The sequence below is a fragment of the Glossina fuscipes genome, unplaced genomic scaffold (assembly GCF_014805625.2).
Source record: "Glossina fuscipes isolate IAEA_lab_2018 unplaced genomic scaffold, Yale_Gfus_2 1, whole genome shotgun sequence".
NCBI lineage: Eukaryota > Metazoa > Arthropoda > Insecta > Diptera > Glossinidae > Glossina > Glossina fuscipes.
The window spans coordinates 31,793,103-31,800,994 of NW_023998415.1; positions in this window are offsets into that span (position 1 = coordinate 31,793,103).

The following is a 7,892-nucleotide window of genomic DNA, read 5'->3' on the forward strand; positions in this document are numbered from 1 at the left end:
CTGAAGTGCTTACGAATTATTTTATTATTTCGTTCTGTCTTCACACCGCCAAAGTGCTAATAGCGAATAATATGATTATAGAATTGGTTTCGGCAGTATCGTAGCTCCTTTCTATATGAAATGACCCATGGTACCTCGGGATCAATCTTTCACTGAAGGAATTAACTAACATCCACAACGGTTGCCAGCAATAGATAATTACTGCCATCTTAGCCTGCAATCAAAAGATGAAATAACTTTTGTTACACCTATTAATCACTTAACGATTCCTTGTAGTTTTTTGCAAAAACGGATTCGATTTCATGGAAGGCATTCAATCAAAGTTTTATTTATTAAAAATTTATTCAAAAAGATTTCTTATCAATGCACTTAACACCATTTTCGTTACAAGTAATTCAACTTGTAAAGTGCTCGTGTTTTTTTTTTTGTTTTTTTCATAAGCATGAAAATAAAGTCTGAACAAATAGCGATCCTTTCACAGTATATAATATGATGACAATAACATTTATTTAATAAAATGTAGTGGTTTCTACGAAGATTTTGAGAAAATCAAAAGCCAATAGCTTTTATTGCTGTTGCTCTTCCCCAATGTTTTTTTCGCATTTTTTCCTTGCATTCTCCTTTCTTCCTTACACACAGTGCATTATTTGTTCTTTTTGCATCCACCATGCAGGGATGAGGGTGTATTCATTTTGTCAAAGCATTTGCAAAGCCTAGAAGAAGATTTCCGACACCCTGTAAAGTATATATATATATATATATATATATATATATGCTGTTGATTAGCATTAAATTTGGAATCGATTTGGGTAACTCTGCCTATATCAGTCTGTGTCATCTGTTTGATGTGTGTGGTTAAGCTTCTCGCAATTGCAAAACTTTGCGAAATCGGTCAAAGGAACTGGTCACACCATAATTAATATATAACTGAGAAAATCTTAGTGTGCCAAAGAGAAAATATAAATGGGTTTGTTTGCACCTTACACATAAACTATAACAGCAAACATTTGTATATTCAATGTATGATTTTAAAGTCATCGTATACGAATGGGAAATCCCCCCCACTCAAGATCGCAGAATAGCGAAAATAAATTTTCTTGAATTTTTTTTTTAAATAAATGTGATGGGTGTGGAAAATTCGACTATGGCCAACAATAGTTTTCCTGCTTTCTATTTTGATTATTATCCTTCTTACAATTTCTCATTTATTTTCAATTCGTTTGGTGTTTAGCCCATTATACATAACATACATACATACATGGTTTCTTACAAACACAAACCCAAACCCAAACCCCTCTTTATAGGATATATACGTCGCACCTAGGATTGTCGTAGATCGTGAAGCTGAATTTAAGCGAGCACGCAAACAGTTAACATTGAATTGAACACGTTTTACATTAAATTGAATTGATTATGTTGAATAAAAAAGATTTTATTTTTTTACGTGGCGCCCCCCTTGAACTCTGCAACCATAATCGCATCATAAAAGCGATTCTATAATATAGAAAATTTCTATATAACAGACAAACACTTTCGATCCAATTAAGTTCTTATTTAATTTCTACTTAGATTCCTGTCGAAAAAATGTAACTTCTAAGCTCCATAAAGAAGCAGAATAAAAAAGCTAAAGCCAGATTAATTTCAATGTAAAACGAATCCGTCAGATTCATCTTCTTCATCTTCATTAAAATAAGCCAGGAATTATGTTCAATTCGTGCTGAATCTATTAGTATTCATTACTAGCTTGTGTTTGATGCTCGTTTCAAAAGTAGAGACACAATCGATGTATCGATCGTACACATTTCGAATTATTACCTTGGCACCACTTTTTATAGAATGGCACAAACAGAGGTCGTTACGTACGAGCGGCAACTTATCTCGCTTTTATGATGATTGTGGAGAAATGTTTTGTCCAATTTTTCGATTCTTCATTAAGGTTTACCGAACCGTAGTCCTATTTTCGATTTCGCTTTAGCAGCGAATGTAAGCATAATTCGTTTTCGCACTTGACGTGAAGAAGGAGAGTAATCATCAATTATTTTTAAAAATTTGTAAATTTTTAAAAGGCGACTTTTAGACAAATTTCGCTTATTCCCGAACTTTACAAGCTAAGGAAAAATGTACATTTTTTCAAAAGTCAAATTCATAAATTCGAACCACCCAGGACACAGATATATCCTAATGAGTTTTCCGATAGTTATTTTTAATCAAGCTACTAAATTACTCAAGGTACGTTTAACAATTCGCCAAATCGATGAGGCTCGTACATTTCACACCTTATACGCATTTCTCACTTTGGATGGATGGTAGATGATATTTGGTTTTTATTTTCCTTTGCAATGTACGCCAGTAAAATATCCGCCTGGATGGCCGAGTAGGCAAGAGTCTCGACTAGCAACTCTCAGTGGTCGTGGGTTCGAATCTCAAGTGCGGTAGAGTTTTTAATAAAGGCCGATAGCCTTAGATGCTAGTGCTTTTAAGAGTTTAGTCTTAGAATTTATTTCTCTGGCGAATTTAATAATAATAATAATAATAATAATAATAATAAAATAGTTCATTAAATTCGTGTCTGTAGAAATGAAATGACATTTTATAAATGACGAAAAACGTACCAGATTTTGATTCAACATTTCACGCCCAGTATATATTTATTTATATTATGCATCAGAGGAATTCTAAATCAATTTAACTGCAGTCATTTATCATTTATCATATTTAAGGTAATTAATGTGATATTTTTATTTTTTTAATTGAGCAAATTTTGATCAAATTGCATCACATATAATGGAATTAATTTTGGAATATGCCACACTGGCAGTATTTGAAAGCAAGAAGAGTGATGTGAAATCAAATTAATTCCCATAGTATTAAGTTTTTCATGGAATTTTTAGGTATATATATATATATATTTTTTTTTTATTTCAAATCTTCGCTACAAATATTATAAATGAATCTAAAGATAATAATTATGATGGTATAAGACATAAAGATAATGAGAGGAAAAGACTCGAATAGGCGATTTATGGTTCACGCCGCCATTATTTGGTCATCAGGTTATCGCAATATTGCACTAACTATGAATTTTAGAATTATTTGCCAACTGGCCATGGACTCTAAAACGCTTCGTCCCATCTTTTGGGTTCCATGTTCACCCGGTAACAAAGCTATTCACGATGACATATAAATGTGGCATTCATCAAAAATCTAATTCAACACATTTCTCCAAAACATCTTATCACACTGTGTAAGCATATAAATCCTTTGACAATATCCCTGCTGCTTATCCCAATCCAATGTGATAAGCAGCTTGAAAAGCCATTATATATTGAATTCACTTTTGTTTTTTGCATTATTTTAATGAATTTTCCAAATTTATATATTTTCTTTTTATTTACCGAAACATCATATCTTTTATTTGCTGTAATGTTCGCCTTGGAGGACAATGATCTTCTCTGTTATTTTTCCCACCTTGATATGCCATTTACTTTTTCTACCTTTTGAATGGATTATAAATTTAATATGTAAAAAAAACATAACAATAATGATAACTCTTAAATTATATATATAGGCATATAGGTATATAGGTATATATATATATTTATCTAGTAATATATTTATGCGTATTATAGAGCCACGAATTACTTTGCATTTTCCAATGTTTTCAGAAAAAGTTTTGCATTTTCTTTAATTAAATTTTTTTTGGATACAAAATTAACGGAATAAACGACAAGGTGAGCAGCTTGCGCTGTCATTTAAGTTAATTACAAAATTTTCAAATCCTATTGATCGTTCGTTATTATATCGTTTTGGGGCCGGGCTGTCTCAGTAAAATTTTACATTACGAGAAATTTATGTCAGAAATGTCATAATTTTGGTAAGTTTGTGCGAAAGTGTAGGCACATATATATGTGGGTATAAGCAAAGGTGCATATGTAAATGTACGCCTATATATGCAACTTTCGCATATTCATGGTATGTGTAATTCGCTGACATTCGTTCGTTGATGGTTGTCTGCATTTACAACAGATGCTCAGTAAAATATGATGACATAGACATGTCATTGCGGGCCCACATGTGTACATAAATGCGGAAATTCAACTGCCTGTATACGCGTGCGTTTGATGGCATGTTCATTCACTTTTTTCCCCACGATATACCTAAGAGGTAATTTTAAATAAAATATGTGTAAAAACACATTGGCGTCTGTTTACTAGCGAAATATATACGTGTGTAAATTCGAAAATGTTATAAACGAATTCTCTCAGCAAATTGTAAGATCTATAGCACAGGTTTTATTAAATTTAAATTTCATCATCCATAAGAGCAGCAGCTTTAAATAACATATTTTTATACATTTTCCATTACGTTATCGATAGTGGGCATTTCGGTTGCACTATATACGAATGTAATGTACCGAAGTTGTCACAAAAAGCCTATCCGTAATAATGAAGGCAGATAATTGAAGCTTTCAACATATGTTCGCATCCTCCTCTTTAAAGATTAGTCTACTTAGAAAGGTGCTTACAATCGCCAAGAAAACATAATATATAGCATAATTAATATAAACTCGATGTTTTTCACATACATCTGGTATTGATTGTGCAAGTTACACCTCCACTCGCCAGACACTTTGAAGCTTTCACATATTTCCCTAAGGAAGTGAGTGCAACTTCTTTACCTGTTCAGATATATCGCTTGTTAAATGTGCCATTCGTTTGTAACTTAAAGACACATCTATGCGTTCGAATATACATTAAAGAAAGCACTGAGCTAATAGTCACTTATAGTCACGAAAAATCAAAAATGACTTGAAAAAAAAAAAACAACAAAATGCCAACTGGTTTCGTACGGATGTTTTGCCCGACGCATGACAATATTGGGAAAATTGGTGATTCTAGGTAACATGGCACTTCGATTCGGTTCGATTCGCTCGACAACTAGCATTGGCAAAAAAAAAAAAAAAAAAAAAACACCATCGAACTCAAACAATTTCGTAGATCGCATCAGCAACGGTATAGCGTACCCTGCAACGCTATTCTTATTAGTGAACGAAAGGACTTGAAAAAAAAAAAAAAAATTATAGCTTGAATTTTTGTCAGAAGTATATATAAAAAAAGCACTATCCAACCCTACTTAGGAGAAGTGTGCAACAAAGAAGATTTCAACAAAGTCGACGCATTCATTTCTGAAAAAACGTGTCTTCATAAGTAGAATTTTAAGAAAAATATATATGAAATTTGTAGTGATAGTAGTAGGCAAAGTAGTAATAGGCAGTTGCAAGGGCACCGTCTGCGAGAATTTTAATCCGATTGACACCGGGGAAAACTGGGAAATTTACGGTTCATATCGTCCATTGTTAGATAAAAAATAGTTTTTCTCAAATTTTCAAACCCATATAAGCCCTTAAACAAAAACTATCCTAACAATGACATTAATTTACTTAACTTACTCCGTACTCCATAAATAAAAAAGCAGGCAGCAAAGCTTTCTATGAATAATAATAACAATAAAATCGAAGCTATTCCGAAATAATATTAAAATACATAGAATTTCAGTTTAAAAACTATATAATAATTCGATATTGATAAAATGTAAAGGAGGAAAACATTTCTTTATATATTTATTTTAAAGCTTCGCTCCACTAATTTTTGAAGTCTGTCAACAAGATGCGACTAGAAATCGCAAAAGAATCAAATCTTATCGACAGAGGAAGGCAAGGAAGGAGAGTAAATGTAAAGAAATAACAAAGAAGAAGAATGAGCAGAAAGAAATCCAATGCTTTTCGTCAACGCATAGTTTTGGAAATGAAAATATTCCGTTGGGTAACTGATGGCTATTGATATGGCAATTTCCTGATATTTCCATGATTATTAAGAGTGTTTTAAACCACTGACTATAATAGATAAGAAACATACTTAAATGTCTTTAACGCCACAATGTGGCGTAAAAGTAATTTTGTCTCTTTTTCCATTACTTTATTTGTTGCGGCTTATCCAATACACTGTCGACTTTCTATAAGCTACAATTTATTTACTATTTGAAAAGAAAAAGAACATTCAAAACTGCCATCAGCTATCACATCAGTATCGCTTCATCCACACAATAATATCAACAAAGCATAATAATAAAGAAGTATTATAGCAGTGGCAGAGTGAGAAAAGCCGGCAACAAAGTTTATCTTCTTTCATTTTTGGGTAGTAAAATCTCTTCATACACACGTTTTGGGAATCATTGCACATTGTATCCATTATGTGCGCAAAGTCTTGGGTAAAAACGTCTTCTTTATATGCGGAACTTAACCATAAAGATAGTAACGCCAAGTGACCAAAACCGACAGATAGACGATGAAATAGAGTGTGTTAAAGTAACACAATGCTAACAGCTTTGATATGTTTCTTATATAATGTATTTACCTACCTACTTTTCTGGTTTTTGCACCCACCACCATCGAACAATGGAAGGTATACTCAATTTATTATAACGTTTGCAACACCCCAATAGAAAACTTCAGAGAACCTATAAAGTATATCACTATTATATACTCTTGATCAGCAAGAAATTTTAAATTGATTAAGCCACGTCTGTCCGTCCGTCTGTACTTCTGTGTGATGTTTCTTGTTGATACTCTCCGGATCGTAAAAATGAAGATGTCATCTTGAACTCTTACACGCACACAGATTGTTATTGAAAATGGCCCAAATTGGTTTGAGCACAAGCCCGCAGTGAAGCATAAACTGAACGCAGCTCGTTCGTATGGGTTTTTGCTCATTACTCAAAAATTATGAATAATAGAAGACTGAAATCCGCCACATGTACTTTACGAAAAACTCTCCTTCCGGCCATGCCCATGCAAAGTTACAAGCAGTTAAATTTTCTTATTTTTCAAATTATTTCCAATACTGAAATGAATATGGTGGCCACCGCGGCCTGGTGGATTAATTGGAGCCAAAGGTGAAGCATAAATGTGATCCCATTCGCTTTGTTATGCCAATAAATAACGCATGGACACGCATTGAGCGCCGAATATTCTAGTGGTAGTGGATATGCGAAATTCGGCCCTAGCCGAATACAATTTTCTTACTTGTTTTACTTTTTTATTGTTATTATTGTTTCTTATTTTATTTTCGGTCTGTTTACAGTGGTAGCTATTCGTTTGGTGGATTATTATTTTCCTTTTTTGTTTTGATTTAAAAAATTAACAAAACGTAAAAAAAAAAAAACTTTATGTGAAGATTAAAAAATTCAGTTATTTATTTTTGGGTTTTCTATTTTTATGTTTCCGCATTAGTAGTCGAGCATTAGTAGCAAAGGATCGCAATCAATGGTCTCGGAGTTGGGTTTTCAATACAGGCGAGCATATGATACAAGTTATGCGGCAGCCTTTAAAATCCATGCTCTCTAAATTTATAATACTTAACAAATATGTATGTAGTTAACCAATAAATAAATAAATGTTAAAGCACAGTACGTTAAATATGAGATAATGTGAGGCGAGATTAGTATGCTTTGCTTTTTCAACTTCTTGCAAAGCACATCCACGCGAATAGTCGCAGCAAGTAGAAAAATTAGAAAAATATTAAGCAACTGGGCGTAGGCGTGTATATAACATACACTCTGCTTCCATATTGTTGCAAAAAATCACATGCACTGAATACTAAACTTTATATGCTCTATATACATACAAATGTACATAACGACCCAAAATTGGCTCGCACGTCCTTTATTCAGATGGTATGCTTAGCTAAGAGTAAAGTCGTCCAAGTCCTACGGAGATTTTTCTACTGCAAAAACGAACAAAAGGCCGTTACAATCTCCACCGAAGTAGTAACTTTATCTCTGCGTTATTTCAGCGTACAATGCCAACGTAAAATACCAGCTTTCGTCAGGCAAAA